The 25549-nt window shown below is 41.6% G+C and overlaps 1 pseudogene; it reads left to right on the top strand.

The window, feature by feature from the left end:
• The window catches only part of LOC132901227 (piggyBac transposable element-derived protein 4-like), a 29895-nt pseudogene extending 5120 nt beyond the window's left edge, over nt 1-24775 (top strand).
• Nucleotides 24776-25549: the final 774 nt, after the last annotated feature.

Genomic DNA, 25549 nt, shown 5'->3' with positions numbered 1-25549 from the left:
AGTTTGAACATATATATATTTTTTTGAAAAACGAGTGAATTATCATAATTGGACCATTACCTGTTAGAGGTAAGGAACACCATTGCACTAAATATTGATAGAATAGTTAGTAATGGAGTTAGTAATGAAATATTAACAATGCTTGTTAGGATTTTTTTGGTTTCAGACATCTTTTGGATAATTAAACATGCACCGGGTCAAACAGCATTTCTGTTCCTGACAAATGAACATTTTTTTATCCATGACGCATCATCCGTATGAAATTGGTAACCAATCTGTAATATACTGAAATGTCCATGACCAATCCGTAAATTATTAGCATCCGTGATACACCCGGATTAAAGTCCATAACAACTCTGTATTTTGTGTCCCTTTTTATGATATTTCCATCATCCGTGACCTTTGCATATTTTATCAACAACGGGAGTGTGCACATGGATTGTTTTGAAGTCCAAGCTGTACAGTACGACCCGGAATAATGTGCTACTACTTGGAAAAAACTTCCATGACTATTCCTAAGTTGCATGCATTTATTTCTCTGAGTGTCAGGACCAAGCGATATTATAGTGGGGATTATAGTTGTGGTGTTACTGCTCCAGACTGGAACTAAATTCAGGCAGTATAGTCATAGCTGTCATTAGAAGTACAGTATAGTTAAAGTTATCGGTGTTGTGGGACCAGGCCCTTAGGCCCCCCATTATTTATTTATTTATTTATTTATTTAATACAAACTTTGTGATAGATTTCTATTTTATGACTTCTACATTATCAAGTCAAAACATTACAAAAACATTTTAGAGTTCCAAACATTCGTTTTCCAGCACAAAATTAAATGTTACAAAAAAAAAAAGAAGAAAGTTTGTATCTGAGCAGTATATTACATCAGGGAGCACTTTTCAGATTAAAAAAGAAAACATAATGAAGGCTGCTGGGTTTTGGTGCAAAATGAAGAAGTGAGTGTGACAGTCAAAGTGTCCAGAAGAACGGTGGCTGGTTCTGTAAGATGCTCAGTAAAACCTACAGCTCATTTCCGCATAAAACTGCACTCATTGTACCAGAGACTACTTTTTTTTTTTAAGTAAAGGGTCATCTCACACCAAATATCAAATTTATATCATTTTTTATGGCTTACTGCTGTTTATAGTATTTTTTTTAATGTTGAAACATTTCATTTAATTATTTTTAAGCCATTTTTGGTCTACAGAATTTCTTATATATACGTGTATGTGTTTATTGTATCAGATCGTGAGTTCTAATCACAGTTGGTCCTACGAAATACCATCATATAAATGGTACCTACTGCCATCTGGCGAGGATACAGATGTGAATAGGGAGTCAAACTCTCATGGTTACCAGAGGACCAGCCTCCCACTGTAACCCTAGCCCTAGCCATGTAATAGGCAAGAAGCCATGGCCCAGTGTGCCTTAAGGGCCTGTTAGTACTGGGATGGGAGACTGCCTGGGAAGACCAGGTGCTAGCACCAGAAGGACTTTGACTTTTGAGTATCTCATCTCATCTCATCTCATCTCATCTCATCTCATCTCATTATCTCTAGCCGCTTTATCCTTCTACAGGGTCGCAGGCAAGCTGGAGCCTATCCCAGCTGACTATGGGCAAGAACTTTTGAGTATGGAAAAAAAAAAAAAAAAAAAAAAAAAATATATATATATATATATATATACAAAACTCTGAATATTGATAACTGAAGAAAACATCAGCATATATATTTTTTTCTCTTTTGGTGCCTGGCCTTAACCAAAAATAAAATAATTGACTTTAATAATGAGATAGAAATATATATATATATATATATATATATGGTGGTGTAGTGGTTAGCGCTGTCGCCTCACAGCAAGAAGGTCTGGGTTCGAGCCCCGGGGCCGGCGAGGGCCTTTCTGTGTGGAGTTCGCATGTTCTCCCCGTGTCCACGTGGGTTTCCTCCGGGTGCTCCGGTTTCCCCCACAGTCCAAAGACATGCAGGTTAGGTTAACTGGTGACTCTAAATTGACCGTAGGTGTGAATGTGAGTGTGAATGGTTGTCTGTGTCTATGTGTCAGCCCTGTGATGACCTGGCAACTTGTCCAGGGTGTACCCTGCCTTTCGCCCGTAGTCAGCTGGGATAGGCTCCAGCTTGCCTGCGACCCTATAGAACAGGATAAAGCGGCTACAGATAATGAGATGATATATATATATATAAAATCTTCATATTCAAACAGGATATCTGTTTTGGTCATTTTCTCTCGTTATTGTGAGGATGGGAAAGTGTTAAACTCTCATGGAGTGGAAAGATGGTTTTATTGAAACCATGATGACAAATAATCCAAAGGCACAAACAAGTCTCAGAAATATGAAGCAAGCAAACGCTGAGATGATCAACATTCGGTTCACTTACAAGATTTAATCAGTAAATGTGAAACAGGCTGTGGTCAAAACATAATTCAGGACATATGGTGAACAATAGCTTGGACTAACCACATAAATAGTGCCGGGGTAATATTTCACAATGTAACACTGGAAGTCTGGATTATTTTCATTCACATTAGTCATTAAGCAGATGGTCTACTCCAGAGCGACTTGCAAAACATGCACTTGAAGGTGCAATGACCCAAAAGGAATCCGAGTGAAAGGATCCTAGTGCAGGAACCCCGAGGTTGAAGACCAGGATCGGGATGGAAAAAGAGATCAATCTTCACCTTTCAAACTTTTTTGTTTTAGTATCTTGTTAGAAAGCTTGCCAGAAATGTTCACAAAGGGATCCCACAGGATGCACCAAAAAGTTCCAGTTTAGGCCACACCAACTTCAGGTTTAAATCCGAATACAGATATGAATATTTGGAACACAAAAAGACAGAGGTGTTGATTTTTCAGTAGATTGAGCGTTCACAGAGTGAATAATTTCAGCCAAAGATTCCACCATCTGCAATGGTGAAACCAGTATTATATAAAATAGAACTCTTCAGTGGTGTGATTTTCCCAAGCATACACAATACTTCTTGAGCACTTTAGTTTTCCCTTACTTTGGAAATATGGTGTGGATAATTTATTTTTGCCAGTGCAACATCATATTGAAGATTTACTCCAAGGATTAACTCCTACTCCTTTCTAAGTGCTGCTCAAAGAACTTCTTTAATCCCAGTTTTTAACACTCTCTCTCTCTCTCTCTCTCGGCCTAGCACTGTTTTTAAGAGTAATTCTCTGAACCTTTATATATACACATTTTTACTCATAGTTGTATGCAGCTGGGTGTTTCTACCCAATCCACTTATATTTGTGGAGAAATAATAAAGAAATATGCATGCATATTTATATCCTTAACTAATAAACTAGCAGCTCCATGAACCCACCCTCTTCTGGGATCATAAATCATGAAAATATACAGTGTCTATCAAAAGTATTCCTCCCCCTTGGTCTTTGTCCTGTTTTGTCACATTACAAGCTGGAAATAAAATAGATTTTTGGAGTGTTAGCACCATTTGATTTACACAACATGTCTGTCACTTTAAAGGTGCAAATTGTTGTTTTATTATGACACAAGTAATAATTAAGATGAAAAAAAAACAGAAATCTGCAGTGTACATGGGTATTCACCCCCTTTCATATAAAACCCCTAAATAAGACCCGATCCAACCAATTCACTTCATCAGTCACATAATTAGTTGATTAAGATCCACCTGTGTGCAATCAAAGTGTCACATGATCTGTCACATGATGTCTGTATAAATCAACCTGTTCTGGAAGGACCCTGACTCTGCAACACTACTAAGCAAGCAACATGAAAACCAAGGAGCCTCCAAACAGGTCAGAGACAAAGTTGTGAAGTATAGATCAGGGTTGGGTTATAAAAAAAAAAAAAAAATCTCAATCTTTGAATATCCCAGGGAGCACCATTAAATCCATTATAGCAAAATGGAAAGAATATGACACCACTACAAACCTGACAAGAGAAGGCTGCCCACCAAAACTCACAGACCAGGCAAGGAGGGCATTAATCAGAGATGCAACAAAGACACCAAAGATAACACTGAAGGAGCTGCAAAGATCCACAGCGGAGATGGGAGTATCTGTCCATAGGACCACTTTAAGCCGTACATTCCACAGAGTGGGGCTTTATAGAAGAGTGGCCGGAAAAGTAATTGCTTAAGAAAACAAGTTTGGAGTTTGCCCAACAGCATGGGGCAGACTCCCCAAACACATGGAAGAAGACTCTTTGGTCAAACAAAACTAAAATTGATCTTTTTGGCCATCATGGGAAATGCCATGTGTGGCACAAACCCAACACCCCAAGAACACCATTCTGACAGTGAAGCATGGTGGTGGCAGCATCATGCTGTGGGGATATTTTTCATCTGCAGGGACAGGAAAGCTGGTCAGGACTGAAGGAAAGTTGGATGGCACTAAATACAGGGCAATTCCAGAGGAAAACCTGTTTGAGTCGGCCAGAGGTTTGAGACTGGGATGAAAGTTCATGTTCCAGCAGGACAATGACCCGAAACATACTGCTAAAGCTACACTGGAGTGGTTTAAAGGGAAACATTTAAATGTCTTGGAATGGCCTAATCAAAGCCCAGACCTCAATCCAATTGAGAATCTGTGATATAACTTGAAGATTGCTGTGCACCATTGCAACCCATTTAACTTGAAGGAATGGGCAAAAATCCCAGTGGCAAGATGTGCTAAGCTAATAGAGACATATCCCAAGATTGGGGGTTAGGTGCCTTGCTCAAGGGCACTTTAGGCATTCCTGCTGGTCCAGGAACTCAAACTGGCAACCTTTTAGTCCCAAAGATGCTTCTCTAGTAGTCTCATTGTTTAGAGAAAAAAAATTAAAATAAGAGAAATTGGGGAAAATATATATTTGGAAAAAAATGATCAAACAGAAAATGATCAGTAATATGTAAACAGTATGCAAAGAAAATGTATGTTACTTACTTACTTGTACTTGAGAAGCTCTCATCCATCATCTTGAATATGGCTGCCCACCATCGAAACTGGTCACATTCCGCAGCATGGCCCCCCAAGCTCTCTCATCCATAGCCATCACTTTGCCTTGCTCATGGTGGATGCCAGTGTGGCCAGTCACTAACTCCAAGTCCTGCTCAATGCACTTCAATCAAGTGACTCACTGTACTCCAACTGAGTGGTGACCATGCCATGGTGTCCACTCTAGTAGATGCTTTGGTAGGTGAGTTGTCCATCCAGACAATGTGACCCATACCATCTCAAACGTCTCACTGCCAGGTGAATTTGGATTGGCTTTTGACTGGTTCTCTGTCGCACTTCAATGTTGCTTACTCAATGGAAAAATCAAACTTTCAATATTCTGTGGAGATGTGACTGATGAAAAACTTCAAGCAGCTGTTCTTGTTGACCTGTAGTTTGCCAAGTTTCAGTGGAGTAGAGGAGAATGGTAAGGACCGCACTTTCATAAATCTTGATCTTAGTCTTTATTGTGATGTTCTTATTGTATCAGATTTTCTTCAATGTGTTGAAGGCAGCAGAGGCTTTGCTGATTCTGTATGACAGTTCTGGTTCAATGGAGCCATTGCTAGCTATTGTTGAGCCTACGGTAAGTAGGCAAAACTGCAGATTTGTTCTCTGGATTTCCCATCAACATTGATGTTGAGTATTACGTCATGTGGGAATGGTTGTTGACTGATTTGTTAATACGCATGACTTAGGTCTTGTCAGCCTTGATGCGGAGGCCTGAACTCCACCAAAGCCTGTCCCAAGCCAGGTTAAAAAAGGAGGAGGGTTGGGCGTGGGGCTGGTAACTCCACTCCATAAAAACATGGAAACCAGAGAAACTCCCAAAATTCATATTATCCATCCATTATCTGTAACCGCTTATCCTGTGCAGGGTCGCAGGCAAGCTGGAGCCTATCCCAGCTGACTGACTATGGGCAAGAGGCGGGATACACCCTGGACAAGTCACCAGGTCATCGCAAGGCTGACACATAAAGACACACAACCATTCACACTCACACCTACAGTCAATTTAGAGCCACCAATTAGCCTAACCTGCATGTCTTTGGACTGTGGGGGAAACCAGAGCACCCAAAGGAAACCCACGCAGACATGGGGAGAACATGCAAACTTCACGCAGAAAGGCCCCCGTCAGCCACTCAGCTCGAACCCAGAACCTTCTTGCTGTGAGGCAACAGCGCTAACCACTACACCACTGTGCTGCCCCAAAATGCATATCAGCACTATGATAATGTCACATAATATTACACATTTTTGAATATTTTCCAAAAGTATAACCAACGTAATTATTCCAGTCCAGAACTTTGTGTGAAAACAGTTAGAATTATTAAGCCTCTTATGCTGGTCCCTTGTGCACCCTATAGCCTAGAGCACCAAGAAAATAGTGCTGAATGTGTAACAACAACAATTTAACACTAGGTAAATTCTGAACTGGTTTTACACCTAAAAGTTTAAACATACATATTTAGGATGATTTAAGATCCTCACTCAACAGGAGATCTTTCATTGTATGCTGTTTTCGTGAAAGCTTCTTCTATCCCAAGCCAGCCCTTACTCATTGAATGAAGTTCAAGGTGTTTTTCATGGGCTTGGGATACTCTGAATGCAAAGAATTCAACAACGCAAAGAGAAGAGAAGGAGCTTGTGGAAGAGTTTATGACAAGTCTATTCAAATAATTTGATCAAGAATAATCACACTTGGAACTGGATCAGTGTAGAGCTGGTTTGTGGAGCACTGAGGCACATCTTGACTGATAACAGTCTGCACACCAACAGATATCCATGCTCAGGCCTTATCACTGTTTGAATCCTGCATTACAAATAGAAAAGACATGTACAGAAAATCACCAGAGTTAGAAAGCCTTAATGCAAGGTTCGATAAATTAAAGTGAAGGTAGAAAGACTACATGTGAAAACTTATGGGAGGCTATGAACAAGGTGAACAGCAGCATTCTAAGTGCACTATAGAAATGTTATAGCATATGAAAGAAGATCAGCAAAAAGAGAGCTACAGGACTCAAGTGTAGAGATGAATAGGGCTTCTAGAAGCTGTTGAGTAGATTTTATAGTTGGAAAAGGTTGTATTCTGGTGGTGTTACAAAGAAGAAACCATGAGGACCACTGGTGGTTAATATGATGGGATTGGAAGAGTGAGTTCCTCATCTAACATCATGCCAAGATTCTTAGTCATGTGTGCTGGATGGACTGGAAGCAATGGTGGTTCTTGCTCCCCAAAACCCCTAACCTCCCCCTCAGGCTTCCACTAGGGAGACCTGAGGTCATAGGTCAACCTACCCCCATCGCCCTCCCTCCTGATCGCATACTTCTGAATGGGACACCAGGAAACAGCCTGGCTGCTTGGCTCACAAACCAAAATCAAGGTGTCACTTCAACAGGTTAATTGATCCACATGGTGATTGACATGATGTGCAAATGAGCAACAGAAAACCGATTGTGCAAATCTCAAAATTCTGATTTTGTTTTTGGTGGCACCACCAGCTAGATGCCTCCCTTGCCAGCTGTCCACGTTTCCCAGACCTTGTAAATCCGCCACTGACCGTCAGGGTGCTGATGGTAATGTCAGGTCCAGCAAGTGTTCTTCACTGGTATAACTGTATATCAGTTTAGATTTGTCAAAATAGTTTTTCAGATGTTGGATATTAATCCAGGAAGAGGTAAAAAAAAGGCGGTTTGATATCTTTGAAGAGACTTGGCAAGTAAATGGCGGAAAAGAGAAGGAAAATCGTGTGTCATCACAGTAGAGAAGATAAGCGTGTACTTGATTCTTGTGACAAGAATGACAAGAACTTCTTTTTCTGCCTGAGAGTTCAGTGTGTTTTTTTGCTGAGCCTTCTTACCAGAGGTCTTTCTTGTTCTCACTCTCTTCTTTGGTCATTGTTTGAATCTGTCCATTGGTTGCTGGTTTTGGCGAAACTACGATTGAGCTGCTCCTTTAACTCTATGGCTCTCTGTGCTGCAAAGTGTCTTTGGTCACTTTGTGGGGTGCTTGTGGAGCTCGCTCCATGTATCCATGGGAGATCATTCAGAAAGTTGGTACCTAGTTTTTACTGGGCTGTAGACTGCCATCCCAGTGCTTCATGCCCAGTGTTCCCATGATTGGCTCAGGATCCACCCTAACCAGGATAAATCGTTTCGTGAAGGTGAATGAATGAATGAATGAATATTGTTATCATTGAAGTAATAGCTATACCAAGCTATTATATTATATTATATTATATTATATTATATTATATTATATTATATTATATTATTATAATAGCTATACCAAGAGTGCTGAAACTATTGTTTAAGTCCAAGTGATGGGATTCTTTCATGTTTATAACATGACATGTATGTCAGACAAATTGGTAAGACACTACAGACAGAGATATAAGCCACATGTGCTATAGGCCAGTGTTTCTCAACCACTGGGCCGCGGCCCATTAGTGGGCTGTGCAGTGCCATCTAGTGGGTCGCAATTTTTTTTTTTTCAAGTTTGAAGCCAAATACTAAATAGTTCAGGATGTTGTAGTCTGGTAGCTGGTTTGACATGCACCTTTCAAGTAGAATAAATATGTTTGTGGGTAAATTAAGAAGAACAAAGCTTTATTTTTGTCACGTTCCTCCTTTGCATTTAGCCCCTGCATGCACGCGCGCACACACACACACACACACACACACACACACACACACACACACACACGTACAGTGGGCAGAATAAATAAATATGTTTGTGGGTAAATTATATGGATCTGTGATGCCTGCTGGAAAGAGAAGAGCAGGGAGGATTGAGAATTGAACAGCTGTGATTTGTTTACACCTGATACTAAAACTTCTAGCATCCTAGCAACCATCGCAAAGACGCATACAAAGACCAGAAAGTCTTACTTACCCAGGGGAAAACAACACAAGATTTATTTTGTAGTGTCCTGAACCCCAGATCTTTAACCCAGCTGCATAAACTTGTGCACCTCCATGCTCTTCCAGGTTTTCATCTGTTTGTCTGTGTAGAACAATGTCTGCACCACCAGGTAGTTTGAGATGTCGGGGAACTCAATGGATGGATAATTTTCCAACTCATAATGAATGAATTAACAACTTTATTTAAACATAAGTTGATCAGCAGAGTTGGTGCAGTCGTGCATGTATAGATACAAATAATTAAGAATACAAAAGACTAAAAATAAACGCAATCTTAAAAAAAACCCTTGAAATCAGTTGAATATCTGTTAATTATCTTCACATTAAGTTAATTAATAGTATGCATAACTAGTCTTTGTATTTAGTTACAGCTACAATAGGATCAAAATGTATTCTACTAATGTCAAATTGAGCTAGTTAATTTTTCTTTCATAGGAAAAATCCTTCTTTGTTAGCGTGTAAGGATCTAATCCCATTGAGCGGTTTCTATATCCACTTCTTTTAAGTGTACTTCTTGGTTTTAATAACTTGCTTGTTTGCTGTACACAAACATGGCAATAAGTTCTTGTGTTAATCGCCCAGACTCCACTTTTGGATCATTAATCCCTTTTGACTGAGAATGTCCTGCATGCATGGTTTGGCTTCTGGCACATCCATACAGTTTTAAATACAATACCTACAATTAAAAACAGTTTGTTTTTATTGCATTTATTTAATTCCTGTGCTCCCATCTGTAAAAGGGAGTGATGTCGCATCCCATTAATACACTTTACAGTAGACTATTAGATTCTAATAGAATAGATGAGGCAAAATAATTGGTGATCTTTTTAAATGGGCCCCGACTCGTTACAAGTATGAATAGGTGGGCCTCGAAGCAGAAAAGGGTGAGAACCCCTGGTATAGGCAAATTCATTTTTACCTAAATGATGTATTTCGTACTCTTAACAGTGTTTGATAACACTAGATAACAGTGTTTGATAACAGTTAGATAACAGTGTTTGAGGAAATACTGTAATCACATTTCTGGACATTATGATATGATGAATGCTCCTCAAATAATTTAACAGCTTAATCCTGATAGTGTGGATTTATGTGATATAAGGCCTTCCAATTATACTTCAATTCTAGTAGCCTGGAGTCATAACAGCTGAACCATGGAAATTTATCAGAGTTTGTACTTTTGCCAGCTCACGCATATTTCGACTCTATTATGTTTGCTGACCTACATGAGCTAGAGAGTTGGAGTGGTGTTGAATTGTGGCATGCTGCAGGCCTGAACTGGCTCGACACACATGCTCCAGTGGAAATTTGGCCCCAGGCATAACAGGAATCCCAATCTACGTGGCTTTCTTTGCTCTTAAGCCTCTGAGAGAGCCTGCTGATAGAATGGAAGCGTGACGAGGCCCTGGATACAAAGCTGTGTTGTTCATATGAAGGGTTATTATGGGGCTTTTTAAAATCAGAATAATGAGAACGATGCTGTAAAAGAACCCCAATTTGTATCCGATCAATGCCCAAAAAGATTTCACCCACCTACCTGCCTGCCTACCTAAAACTGTTATAAAAAATTCCCCAGACAGTTTTTCTACATAATGTTAATGAAATATACCATGCACTGAGAGCCTCTGGATGAAATTATGGATCCTGAGGTTCACTGGCATAGAACTATTTTGTGAGACGCGCAGCCCTGAAGAAAATAGTACTACGTCAATCACCTCAGAGAATCCATATTCACCAGAGCCTTTCAGTGCATGGTATATTTGATTTATATCTCTCATCAAAACATTCCAAGCTAAAAGTGTTAAGACTGCATCTCGGCATAAACTCACTGGAGGCAGCCATGTTTGTTGTTTTACATCAGCAAGACCTTCAACCTCATATCATCTCATTATCTCTAGCCGCTTTATCCTTCTACAGGGTCGCAGGCAAGCTGGAGCCTATCCCAGCTGACTACGGGTGAAAGGCGGGGTACACCCTGGACAAGTCGCCAGGTCATCACAGGGCTGACACATAGACACAGACAACCATTCACACTCACATTCACACCTATGGTCAATTTAGAGTCACCAGTTAACCTAACCTGCATGTCTTTGGGCTGTGGGGGAAACCGGAGCACCCGGAGGAAACCCACGCGGACACGGGGACAACATGCAAACTCCACACAGAAAGGCCCTCGCCGGCCACGGGGCTCGAACCCAGGACCTTCTTGCTGTGAGGTGACAGCGCTAACCACTACACCACCGTGCCGCCCCAACCTTCAACCTGCACATAGGAAATGTTCCATGCTATCGCCTGCCTCGCTATAGGCATGATCATGATACGTACATCTACACACACAGAAATGCTCGTGGAGCCACAGCTGTGACTCGAGTCCGCTGTATAGCTTGAGACTGTGACATCAGTTCATGGTATATCCAGGATATACCATGACTGACTCACACCATATGCCTTTTTAAAAATTAATTAATTAATGAATTAATTGTTATTTTTGATGTCATGTGATACATTGCTGAATCAATGGTGGAACTATTGGAATGATGTCACATGCGCCATCCTTGGACAATCCCTGCATGGGAATTTTTTTTTATGAGGGATATAAAATCTTGTGTTCTGTTTGAATGTGCTTTATTATGGTGTGTATGAATTTAAAACAGTCAACATGTTCATCTCATTAAGTCTTGGATAAGAAATGAAAAGTTCAAAAGAAAACATCAAACACTAGCAGTTTGCTGCGAGCAGTTAAAGAGTCAGTGGGAATCAGGAACACAGTGTGGTGATGTGATTGGTATCCGGTTATTTAGCACAAAAGTCTTTTAGCACAAATCCAAAGCCTTTCAGCACAAGTTCTAAACTCTCTTAGCACAACTCTATGTTCTTTAGCACAAATCTGTATTATGGTCACAATAATAATAATAATAAACTCATCTTGATATAGGAAGGGGTTTATTATGATTGCTGTCTTCCAACTTTTGCATTTTTAGTGGCACCTGCAGTTTAATTGATTATCAAGTGTTTTTTGTTGTTGTTTCAAGTTTAATTATTTCACTTTCTTGTGTTTAGAAGTCACAGAAATTATCTAAAATGCAAATAGCGTAATAAAATAATTGAAATAGCTGTACATAGTTTTCCGTTCTTTCGATCTTTTTTCTTTTGTAAAAAAATTAAATAAAGAACAAACAAAAAGCTTTCTTTAAACTCTTATCAGCTTGTAAATTTCGCTTGACTTTTCATTCTTTATCAAATTAGCAAACTGTAAATAATAAATATGATATAATTTAAGCTTAGCACTTTAAAGACAAAACAAACCTGGAAGCTGGCTGTAGCGGAGTACTGGGTCAGGGTGCGTGCTGTGTTAAATAATTTGGAGGGAGGATTGGTGACGAACATACGGGCTTCATCAAACATGGCGGTTTTAAGATGGCGGAGTGGGGAAATACAATCGTTTGTTTTCGATCTGAATCTTGGCGACTTTCATGAAAAAATCAATCAAACATCTTTAAACATGATCGGTAAGTATTCATAATAAAGATTAAGTGTTCTTGGATCTTGCGCTAAAGAACTTAAAGCTGTGCTAAAAGACTTTGGATTTGTGCAAAAAGACTTTTGTGCTAAATAACCATAAACCACATTACTTATATTTTCAATTAAATAATATGTAGAAAAACAACAAATAAAACATCACATAATTGTTGCATAATAGCTAGCATGAGTGAATACATTAATTTGAGAAAATTGAAAAAAAATTAAAGATAAGCAGGGATTCTCAGGATTCTCAGGTCTAGTCCAAGAGACCCACTGCCATGGAAAAATCCATCCAGCATTTCTTTCTTTTTTTAAAAACTTTTATTCTAAGGTTTTAATGAAATACCGTACCTAACTATTAAACATTTAATAAAGATATTTTCAAGCTTAAGTATTTGTTAATTGATTATTAATTGAAAATGGGACTGCTTAAAGGGCGGCACGGTGGTGTAGTGGTTATCGCTGTCGCCTCACAGCAAGAAGGTCCGGGTTCGAGCCCCGGGGCCGGCGAGGGCCTTTCTGTGTGGAGTTTGCATGTTCTCCCTGTGTCCGCGTGGGTTTCCTCCGGGTGCTCCGGTTTCCCCCACAGTCCAAAGACATGCAGGTTAGGTTAACTGGTGACTAAATTGACCGTAGGTGTGAATGTGCGTGTGAATGGTTGTCTGTGTCTATGTGTCAGCCCTGTGATGGCCTGGCGACTTGTTCAGGGTGTACCCCGCCTTTCGCCAATAGTCAGCTGGGATAGGCTCCAGCTTGCCTGCGACCCTGTAGAACAGGATAAGCTGCAACAAATGGATGGATGGATGGGATTGATTAAAATACTTGATGATAATTAGCTTGTTACTAATCCTCAAAGCAACTTTCCTGAGACCTAAATCAAAAAATTGACCTTTGTCACAGCTAGAGACAGGGATAAAGCAGTTCATCATGTTGTGGTTGGGGACACCATTTCCAAGGAATTGGAAAAACAAAAACAGAGTCAAGGGGAAAAAAAGGCAGCAGGAGACCTGAAAAATCCAATATTACAGATGAATATTATAACTAAGAGAATCCAAAAAGCTGTTCAGATGATACAAAAGATGCTGGCTGGAGTTATTACGGCAAAAAAAAAAAAAAAAAAGTTTGGCACAAAAATGATTATGGAATATTTATATAACTGAGGGGTGGAAGTATACACCTCTTAAACTAACATCACTTAGTTTTTCCACTGTTCATATCTTACCTTCCACTATTTGACCATAAATAAAGGTCTATCAATTACATTTTTTAAAATTTCACATTATCCAACCAAACTCACTCAGAAACACGTGCTTTTCCATTGCTAGGAAACAGTGATAGCACAACAAACATGGAGGTGTTGAGTTAAAGTCTTTGGCACATGTAAACTTTTTCCTTGTCCATGTGGTTGTCATGTTTCATTAAATCTGTATTGTACAGGCACTCATGCTTCTGCCACAACTTAATTTGCTTATTCTCAACTACAACACTTCCTTGCAGCAGGAAATGTCTGTCTGATGTTTTTCTTTATATATGTCCTGTAGGGTGGCACAGTGGTGTAGTGGTTAGCGCTGTCGCCTCACAGCAAGAAGGTCCGGGTTCGAGCCCCATGGCCGGTGAGGGCCTTTCTGTGTGGAGTTTGCATGTTCTCCCCGTGTCCACGTGGGTTTCCTCCGGGTGCTCCGGTTTCCCCCACGGTCCAAAGACATGCAGGTTAGGTTAACTGGTGACTCTAAGTTGACCGTAGGTGTGAATGTGCGTGTGAATGGTTGTCTGTGTCTCTGTGTCAGCCCTGTGATGACCTGGCAACTTGTCCAGGGTGTACCCCGCCTTTCGCCCATAGTCAGCTGGGATAGGCTCCAGCTTGCCTGTGACCCTGTAGAACAGGATAAAGCGGCTACAGATAATGAGATGAGATATGTCCTGTATTTACTGTTTTAACCTTTGACTGCTGAGATGTGATCTATTTAGATTTGAATCACTGCTCAGCATTAAGGGTGTGATGCAATAATTTCTGTATCAGTATCTGTTTAGTGCTCAAAATACAGCATCACTATTCAATTTTGAACCAGAAGTGGGTATGGTCTAGACCAGAAAGGTGTTTTTTTTATTTATTTTTTTAAATTAAGTGTAAATACTGGTGGCACGGTGGTGTAGTGGTTAGCACTGTCACCTCACATCAAGAAGGTTCTGGGTTTGAGCCCAGTGGCTGATGGGGGCCTTTCTGTGTGGAGTTTGCATGCTCTCCCCGTGTCTGCATGGGTTTCCTCCGGGTGCTCCGGTTTCCCCCACAGTCCAAAGACATGCAGGTTAGGCTAATTGGTGGCTCTAAATTGACCGTAGGTGTGAATGTGACTGGTTGTTTTTCTCTATGTGTCAGCCCTGCATTGAGCTGGCAACTTGTCCAGGGTGTACCCTGCCTCTCACCCATAGCCAGCTGGGATAGGCTCCAGCTTGCCTGCGACCCTGAACAGGATAAGTGGTTATGGATAATGGATGGATGGATGAATACTTCCATTATACCCATAGGTAACAACATCATTAGGTGGAGAGGAAGTGGAACAAGTACAGGAGTTCAAATTCCTGGGTTCCTACAAAACAAGTATAGGAGACTGTACCAAAGAGATATGTAGATGGATTGGACTGGCTAAGGAGAAAGTAGGACAGCTGAATAAGATCTGGAGAGACAGAAACTTAAGTAGTATATTGAAAATCAGAGCAATGAAGGCACTTGTGTGGTCAGTGTTTTTGTATGGAGTAGAGGGGTCAGTCTTTCATCAAGAAGTTAGACATGAACAGGATTGAAGCAATTGAGATGTGGTGCTAGAGAAAGCAGTTGGGGTGTCTTGGAGGGAACACCGAACAAACAAATCAGTGCTGGAGGAATTGCAAATAGAAAGGGAGCTCATGGAGACAGTGACAAAGTTAAAGCTTCAGTACTTCAGTTATGCAGCTCGGGGAAGTGCAAGAGAGCTATCACTGACTGTAATGGAAGGCAAGATCAAGGGCAAGAGGTACTGTGGGGTACCCAGGAAACAGTGGATGGACAACATCAAGGAATGGACAGGAGCCAGTTATGCGCAATGTAAACTAATGGCTCAAGACAGGAGAGAGTGGAGAAAGAGAGTCAAGATCTGGTCATGGGCTGCCGCCAACCCTTGAATGAGGACGGCACATCAGTGAGTGAGTGAGTGACCCATAGGAACATTGAAAAACACTGAAAAAACTCTGGGCCCGCGGAAAAAAAAGTCCCTTTTTGTTCACAAATTCTAACAACAAATAGCACTTTATAGAACAGAATTTCTTCAACTCCTGAACTTGTACAGTTCTGCAGATAAATCATTTGAGTATATAATCAGTCTCAACCAGATGTCCTATGAAATGTTCTGGCAAGCTTTCTGTCTATAGTGACTTCTTCTACCAGCTTCCCCTGTTAGGGGTCATCACAGCAGATCCTAATCCATATATTTCATTTGGCACAGGTTTTTACACCGGACACCCTTCCTGACACAACCCTCCCCAATCTATCTGGGCTTGGGACCAGCACTAAGTATGCACTGGCTTGTGCAACATAGTGGCTTGGTATTATTTTACCTAATCTGCATGTCTTTGTGGGAAACCAGACCACCCGGAAGAAACCCATGCAGACACAGGGAAAACATGCAAACTCTACACAGAAAGGCCCCCATCAGCTGAGAGGTTCGAACCCGGAACCTTCTTCCTGTGAGGTGACCGTTCTAACCACTACACCATTGTGCTGCCTTTTTAGTGACTGGGTAAGGAAAATATCTTCCAAAATAACATTTTTTTTCCAAATAATTAGATTTTTTTTTATTTATTAGCTTTGCCATAACAAGATTTATATGTGTGCATACATTATGGCTTGGAAACCTCTACAGCTTGCGCCAATTACAGTGGCCCCATTGTACCAAATCTGCATGTCTTTGAACTGTGGGGGAAACCGGAGCACCCGGAGGAAACTCACACAGACACGGGGAGAACATGCAAACTCCACACAGAAAGGTCCCTGTCGGCCACGAGGTTCAAACCTGGACCCTTCTTGCTGTGAGGAGACAGTGATAACCACTGCACCACCGTGCCGCCAACAAACAGTTGTTTAGAGTTGACAATGAAATGGTGCATGGCGGTGCAGTGATTAGCACTATCACCTCACAGCAAGCAGGTTCTGGGTTTGAATCTGCCAGTTGGCTGGGGCTTTTCTGTGTCCATTTTGCATGTTCTCCCTGTGCCTGCATGGGTTTCCTCTGGGTACTCCAGTTTCCTCCCATGATGTTAGTCCCATGAAAGATTGGCAACCTGTCCAGAGTGTCCCCTGTGTCTCATGTGAAGTCAGCTGAGATTGGCTCCAGCTTACCTGAACACTCAGTAGGATAACAATAATGGATGGAGAATAACCATTTCATAATAATCTAACAGATTGAGATTCCACTCAATCTCGTCATACATGGCTTATAGCCAATTCAGGGTCATGTGCCTTGCGGCTATCAGCTCATATATGACTCAAATTTGTGGAATAACTGTTAAGTATTTTGAACTCTTATGATGCACACATGAAACCCCAAATACATTCCAATAAATCCCTACCATGCTAAAGGACTTTCACCAATTAAAACACAAACTTATAATACAAGTGTTGTCAGGCAAAACAAACTCACCCGGTTGCATTTATAAGGAATATGAAGGAAGATATCGCGAAAAAATAGGTACCCTATGAGTGTACATGTGGCTACTGCTTATAAATAAAATTGTTTTCTGGTACCATGTCCATACAGTAAATATAGCATATATATTTACTCTATGAGGCAGTAGCCACAAAAATGAAGCGTAATCCGAAAATGAACAATTTAAAAATCACAGAAGTAAAATATACCACGTGTCTGTACTTTATATTATTCTACTCTTACCTCTAACAGTTTTCGAAACTGAAACCTCCAAACCAAGGCTGACATACACACGCTGTCGCCATGACCCAAACTCTTATTTCCCAGAAATGGCCCGACGCTAGAGCTCAGTGGAACGCACCTTCCCTCTGTAATAACACTGGGGAACTTTCACTATTGTTACACTCATTCTTACATTCTTATACTCGTTCTTGTGTACTATTGTACTACTTACACGCATGTGCAGTATGCTATTGTTACACTCATTCTTACATTCTCACAACACAATGATAATGCAAGATCAGCTGTTCATATCTCGAGATCAGGATTCACCATGCTGGTGATGTGCATGTGCAGTGATCGATTGTAACACTCTTACATTCTTACAGCACAATGACATAGTGGCTATCGCCTCTATATGAGGAGGTAGCCACAAAAACCTTGACCTTGACCGGATGACCCGCAAAATGTTGGAGGATCTATTTGAGACCAATGCCCATCTATCCTGAAAGTTTCAGGAAGATTGGTCCAGCCATTTTCCCATAATATCGTTAAGGCCCCGGTCACACCGCCCGAACTTTGCTGGAGCGTTCCTTGAACGGTAGGGAGGGGGGGCCGAATTTCGACAACGCTCGTCACCGCGCACAAAATGGGAAAAAAATCGAAAACACGGGCGTTGGCTTAGCGGTGCACCGCTGAAGCCGGCGTTGCTTTAGCGTTGGTTTAGCGGTAGCGAGCGGTAGCGAGCGTTGGTTTAGCGGTGACGCGAGCGTTGGTAAAGTGGCGTTCTGCGCATGCGGGCTTTGGCTCGGCGGGGGTATAAAGTTGGTTTAGCACCAATCATAGCAAGTCTCTCAGCATCCATGGTGATACAGTTTTACTGTAACTTTGAGCAAATTCGATATAGATGAGGTCTGAACTCAACGGCAGCTCGATTCCAAATGAGCTCCTGGTCCATTTCTCCCCGTATTTATAGCCAAATTCTGGTCCCGCTCCAACACCTCTATACCAACGCCAAACCAAAGTTCATCGCCGCCATGGATAGCTGCTTCAACGCCCGACACCGTTCCAGCAACCCCGTGTCCGCTCGTAAAACGCTTACAACCGCTCCACCGAAGTTTGTGCAACGTTTAATCGCCGCCCGGGCAACGCTGGTGAAGCAGCGGTGGCCCAGCGTTCAAGATTTCTGCGTTGGCCTAGTGGACCCAAGCGTCCACGAACTTGCGTCTAGCGGTGCCAAACTTTGACTGGGCGTTGATGGAGCGGGGGTGAACTTTGCCGGGGCGGAAAATTGCCCCCTCCTCACCGCTCGCAATATTTTGTGCAGCTCAAAACTTTCGGAGCGGTAGGAGGGCCCCTCGAGAAACATCAGCGGTGGCCGAGCGTATACGGCATTGCTTTAACGGGGGCCAACTTTTGTTAAATGGTGGTGAACGGTTACGAGCGGTGATGAATTTTTTTCACCGCTCCAGGAACGCTCCAGCAAAGTTCGGGCGGTGTGACCGGGGCCTAACAAAAAAACAAAGAAACCCCACCAAAAACAATATGTCGCCCCCTGGTGGACTCTGTCCCAGGTGAGGTAAGTCTCACAGCTTGCATTGCATGTTTTGTTTAATTGTAGAATGCAATCTATATTTCACAGTCATGCCACTTTAATGACGAACTCATAAAACCACAATAAAAGGCTCAATAATAGTTGACAATATTCCAGAGGATAAACAAAAAATTCCCATAAAATTTTCCATAAAGGTTATGCACTGTATTACTTCCAAGGTGGGTTCTGTAATGCCTTATGGCTCACATGCTCCATTTGGGTTGTGAGTGAGACATTAGTTTAGTATACTTTGGGGGTTTGTATAGCCTTCCACAACCCTGATTCACTGGTGTGTGTGGTTTTTTTTTTTTTTTGGCTTAGCGATGATTTAGCAATAACATACATGCAAGTTTCACAAGTAAACTGAACTTTCATTGCGAGTTCAAGAACGTAAGGGAAAATAATAATGTCCCCTCCCTCCCACTTTTTTTTTTTTTTGTAACAAGCTGTGCTGGACACATCTTAACTATCCATCAGAAGTCCTGGATCTTTTTTTTTTTTTTAATGAGTGTCCTTGTTGGCAGATACTATGGCTGTGTCCCAAGATATGCTTTGAGAAGCTATTTGCATGCTTACTTCCAACAAATAAATAAAAATGATATATTTTCACAAGAATCAGAGACAGATGACTTCTGAAAAGTATTGGGTATTTGCCTAGAAAAGATGGGCAAGCAAGTTTGTATTGTAATTTGTGAACAATTTGTAATAAAATGTGATGGCTTTTTTCCCCCCAGCAGATGTTCCCGAAATATTGCCTGTAATTGCACGTGATGTTGATTTGCTCATGAATCAGTATTGAATTGATTAATCAGCTTTTGGACGGTCAGGGAGGATTGATTTATGTGCTATTGAAAGTGGGGAGCTTGTGTGGTAACGATCTCTTAACTAAATACTCTTTTCAGAAAGAAGTCAAACAATGTGCTGGGTATTTTCCAATCCTCTGAATACTGGATGAAGCATAACAATACCAACATTCGGTTAGCATATGTTTATTGTTGCTTTTGACTTGAAACTGAGATGGTGTTATGACCCTGGGTCATAATGGGTACTATTGAGGTATTTCACCCACGTGACCAAGTCATGTGATGCTGCCATTTTGGACGGCACGGCTCGAATCAGTTTGAATGCGAGGAAGGCGACAAACGAAAAACATAAAAGAAAAAGGAGCGAGATGCAGAAAACACCTTCACTATCCAGCGACATAGGGCATTTACAGGGCGAGCAGAGGGAGAGGCATTTGCAAAAATTGAGGTTAGCAGGCTTAGAGAACGACGTTTACCTGCTTCCACCAGGATTGTTCACTGACCCATCGCCATACACAGGTTTGGGCGATTAGAATAGAATATAATATTATTTTCCTTTTGATGAATAAAGTTTATAAATACTACTTATATCATGTCATAGCCGGAGCGCACCAGCGAGCTCCCCCGGCGCGCCAGCGAGCTCCGGCTATGACATGATACAAGTAGTATTTATAAACTTTATTCATCAAAAGGAAAATAATACATGACAAACAGAACAAAATGTCTGCTACATGCAACCCTAGACAAATTAACACTGCCTTGTTTCACTGCTCAGATGGGTTAACAAACACTGACCCATTTACTTTTTGCTATATATTTTATCAAAATTGCGTTGACTGATAAACTAACCTGAAATTAAATGATCACTGCAAAGTCTGGAGTACTCTGTTGGCTCCCAATCCTGTCTCTTCACAGCTGCAATCCATTTGGCCCTCTTGTCTGGGTCAGTAGGAAACCGGTAAAAGGAGCGTCCTGCACGCTGTCCCTGTCTGTTGTGGCAGCCCACAGCACAACAAGCAAACACCATGGTTATTTATAGAGTGCTTACTGACAAATTAATCTATTCTAGGTGTCTGTAACACGTTTTTTTCCAAGCTGGTTCTCCCTCTCTGTCCGCAGCGTTAGTATGTAGCTTGCCGTCCAAAATGGCGGACACCGGGGCATCATGTGACCCTGTGACGTCAGGTGAAATACCTCAATTGCTGGGTTTCAGGTGACGTCACATCAACCCATTAGTCATTCAAAACTTTAGCTGGTGGTCTACCGGAGCTCAGTTGACAAAGCATTTGTACGGAGAAGGTGCATTGCTCGCATGAAAAATCAAATGCCTTACGCTTGCATTGTTTTAGGTTGTTCGAATCGAATCGATCAAACCGTGAAACTGATGATAAAAGTTTCTTCAGGGTTCCCCGTGAACTAATATAAAAAAGGGTGAATGAACACAGGATTTCACAAAAAGACGTCAAGTAAGGTGACTTTTGAACCTCTCACTGAAATCGAAGGGAGCCGAGTCGAAGCATGCTCGAGTTTGCAGTGATCACTTGGTGAAAGGTTTGTATTTCCCTCTCAGCTATGTCTTTAGTGCTTTCCAAGTACTTTTCTTGCTGTGTGTCATTATTTTATGGTACTTTTTTTAGTCACAAAGCACTAAAGTCCCCAGCTGCTTCTTTATTTACTCCTGACAAAGTCCATATGCATGAAGATCGCAACAAAATTCTTCCCCAGCCGTACAGTCACAATGCGCCGTGATCACTTCTCCATCTTGTTTAACTAAGATCCAGGTCTTTAAAGGGGTTTCTGATGATCTTTGTGAATGATTTAGCTGAGAGATAAGAGCCAACACAAGTCAGAATCAAGTGAACTGTTGTTTGTTTGCACTTCAACTTGCAGCACTTCGTTGTAAAGACGCGAACGAAAAGCTTAAAAAAAAACACATTTACATGGGCAAAAACAATCCAGGATTCATTCGGCAGTGACTTGATCCTGAGGTCCTTTACCCAGCCACATACAAAAAAGGTGTAAGCCTCCATACTCTTCCACCTGTTTTGCGGTGTAGAAGGACGTCTGCAACACCAGATAGTTCAAATGTCGGGGAACTCGACTGAAGGGTAGTTTTCAAGATCGTATGACAAATCCTTCTTTCCCAGACTGTAGGGGTCGATTCCATTGCACATAGCAATCTTCTGAATATATCTAAAGCCAGCAGTGGCTTCTAGATTACGAGCATACTCTGATAGAAATTATCACCAGTTGTTTGCACTACGGCAGCCGTTTAAATCACCAGCTATTTCACTTCCAGTAAAACCACTAAGAAAAGTCACATGACTGAAACCCAGCAATTGTTTGCTTACTTTTTGTTGTTGCTGTTTTCCCTCCCTGCCTGAGGGGGGTGCTGTTCATATGTTCCTGTGATTTTTTTTTCTTTCAGGCTTTTCAGTTGTAGGTGGTGGCAGCTGATTGGACCGTGGTTGATTGCACCGACTTTAAAATGCTCTCTGGAGAAGATGGATGTGCTTTACTTTTTCCTGATTCCCAACAGGACTGTGCCTTGTGTGTTAACTGAGTACAGTGCTTAAGTTGTAAACGTTGTAACTACTTTCCTAAAGCAGTCCATAGCTGTGTTCGAAACCACTCACTCGTTCACTACTCCCTACTCACTGTATAGGGAATTACTATATAGAGGACTATATAGTGAGCTCATTGGTAAAATGAAGAAACACTTTCGGACACTACTCCTTCACGCCGTTATTTATGTCATTACTGTCGCACAATTAAAATGTGCCAGATCAGTCGGTTGGTGGGTTTTCAAAATATAAATACATCCATGTATTTTTGTGATAAATCCATATTATACTGAGCGTATTTCCCACATTAATCAATACAAAGTACTTTGTGTGGGCTGCATCTTTCAGTTCTTTTAAATCAAGGGTGAATACTTTCTTTCTTCTTTGCCACTGCCTTTTATTCAATCAAATTTGAGGCTTTTGATTTGATTTCTTTCAGGGCGACTGCAATGCATGATGGTATACATTGTTTGGTTAGTGACCATTGGTTGTACACTACTGCCCCTTTTCCACCAAAGCAGTTCCAGGGCTGGTTTGGGGCCAGTGCTTAGTTTGGAACCGGGTTTTCTGTTTCCACTGACAAAGAACTGGCTCTGGGGCCAGAAAAACCGGTTCCAGGCTAGCACCAACTCTCTGCTGGGCCAGAGGAAAGAACCGCTTACGTCAGCGGGGGGGCGGAGTTGTTAAGACCGACAACAATAACATGACCGCGAAAGATCGCCATTTTTAAGCGATGAGAAGCCGCAGCTGTACAAATGCGAAGTCATCCATTATTATAATTGTTGTTGTTGCTGCTGCTTCTTCTGCGTTGTTTTTGCTTCGATATTCGTGCCAAGGTTTATGCAAACGTAGCAACGTAACTGACATATACAGCGACGTAATGACGTATACAACGACGTAACTGACATATACAGCGACATAATGACGTGTCTTCTCTTAGCACCACGAGCGATGGAAAAGCAAGCTGGTTCTCAGCTGGCTCGCAAGTTGAACGAGTTGTGAACCAGCACCAGCACTGGCTCCGAACCAGCCCTGGAACTGATTTGGTGGAAAAGGGGTATACTTTTCATGATGCATTGTGGGATACTTTGAGTGCATTATATAGGGTGCAATAATTCTCACTATACATTTGGACAGCACTACAAAATGGCAAACTAACTATATAGTCCACTATATAGTGAGTAGGGAGTGATTTCGGACACAGGGCTAGTAATTGTAGGGGTGAGAAGCCCTTTTGGTCGCATTCTATTTTCCTAGGGAGTCTGGTAAGATCCCTGTATTTTCTTTTGCTTTCCTTTGTTGTCCAGGTGAGTTAGAGGACATTTAACATGGTTTGTTTTGTTTGTTATTTTGGGCCATGCTCACCCTGATGCTAATTTGCTTTTGCTGAAATAAACAAGTTGTATTTTGGACTGCAGTCAACTGTGGCACCGGTTGTCCTTGGGAGTGGGGAAAGGGGAAGTCATTTTTATTTTTTATACTACATTCAGGTTTCCCTTAGGCTGGGGTGTAACAGATGGCAATAGTCGAAACAGATCACGCTCCTAAACCGGCCAACTTGTGCAATGAATTCACGTCATGCAAGTCTCAATGAATTATGATCAGCCTGTTCAAGTCAAGTCAAGTCAATTTGTCAAATATGCTATACATGCTCGACATACAGCACAGATGAAATTTCAGTCCTCTCTCTCTGATTTGAGACAGATTTGATATTGCCACTTAAAGACTTTATGAATTTATTTTCAGAAGGTTAATAACCAGTTTAGCTCACACTGCGCCTTCAAATTTGGCATAGGTTTTACACCAGATGCCCTTCTTGACACAACCCTCCCCGATCTATCCAGGCTTGGGCCCGGCACTCAGTATGCACTGGCTTGTACGACCCCAGTGTCCGGGTATTTTTACCTAACCTGCATGTCTTTGGACTGTGGAGGAAACCAGAGCACCCGGAGGAAACCCATGTAGAAAGGTCAGCCGTGAGGTTCGAACCCGGAACCTTCTTGCTGGAGAAAGTTCCTTCTTGCCGAAATCTTCTCTCTGCTGCTCTTAATTCTCTCAAATTGCTGCACACCACATATGCCAGCCAAGGAACAGGGTGTTGATGGGTTTAGAAAATAGAGGGTAGAAAAGGTCTGTTATATGTGAATATCAGGGAGTTGGAATGCAGAAGAAAGAGAAGGCAAGATGATGGAAGTTTGTTGAAAGGGAGGTTGAGGTCTCTGAGGAGAGTTAGAGGGGTGCTTTCAGTTGGGAAAAGACTGAGATGTACCGTATGTCCATTTCTTCAAGAAAATTTGAAGGTGACAGTGCTAACCACTACACCACTGTGCCACCCCGATATAACGAATACGTGTCAGATTTCAGTACCGCATATGAAAGTGGCCCAAATCCAAATAGAAAATATCAGCTTCAAAGTGTTTTTTCCTCTTTTTTCTTTCTTTTTTTCTGTTCAGACAGCCATGCGAATAACAAATATGTGTCACAGTTGAAGATTGGATTTGGACTACTTTTTGTCTGAATGTAGCCTTTGTGTTATTCTTTACTGAAAAGATAGGCTTCTGATCATTGAGTACTATCTTTTGGATCTAGTCTTATGACTTTAGTAGTGTTGATAATGTCATGTTTTTTTTTAGAAAGCTGTCTTCATCTCAGCTTTAACTTCACATTACTCTCTCCACACTCTGGTCGTAACTGAGACTTGGATTACTCCAGAGAACTGGGCTACAGTGGCACTTTCTCTCACACTCCATGACAAACTGCCAGGGGTGGTGATACAGGTTTATTTTTGCCTCAGAGATTGTGCTTCAGACTTTCTCATCTGTCGCACCTCAACAACTTATCCTTTGGCAGCCATGCAGGTATAGTTACCTCTCCAATCACCCTTCTCATCATTGTCATCTACCACCCTCCTAGTCCACCCTCCAAGGACAGTGTTTCTCAACCACTGGGCTGTGGCCCATGAAGCACCATCTAGTGGGCCACAATTCTTTTTTCAAGTTGAAGCTATTTTTTAGTTGGGTACAACTCCTTGGTTGTCAGCCCTGTGATGACCTGGCGACTTGTCCAGGGTGTACCCCGCCTTTCGCCCGTAGTCAGCTGGGATAGGCTCCAGCTTGCCTGCGACCCTGTAGAAGGATAAAGCGGCTAGAGATAATGAGATGAGATGAGATGACAACTCCTTGGTTGTATCCGACGTCACGCCTGCCTCATTAGATATGCAAGACATGAAGTGGTGGTCAGCTGAGCTCACTGTTCACAAAGTG

Source organism: Neoarius graeffei, chromosome 17, assembly GCF_027579695.1.
Source record: "Neoarius graeffei isolate fNeoGra1 chromosome 17, fNeoGra1.pri, whole genome shotgun sequence".
NCBI classification, from domain to species: Eukaryota; Metazoa; Chordata; class Actinopteri; order Siluriformes; family Ariidae; genus Neoarius; species Neoarius graeffei.
The sequence above is the reverse complement of the archived record's forward strand: the minus strand, read 5'-3'. Positions and strand labels throughout refer to the sequence as shown.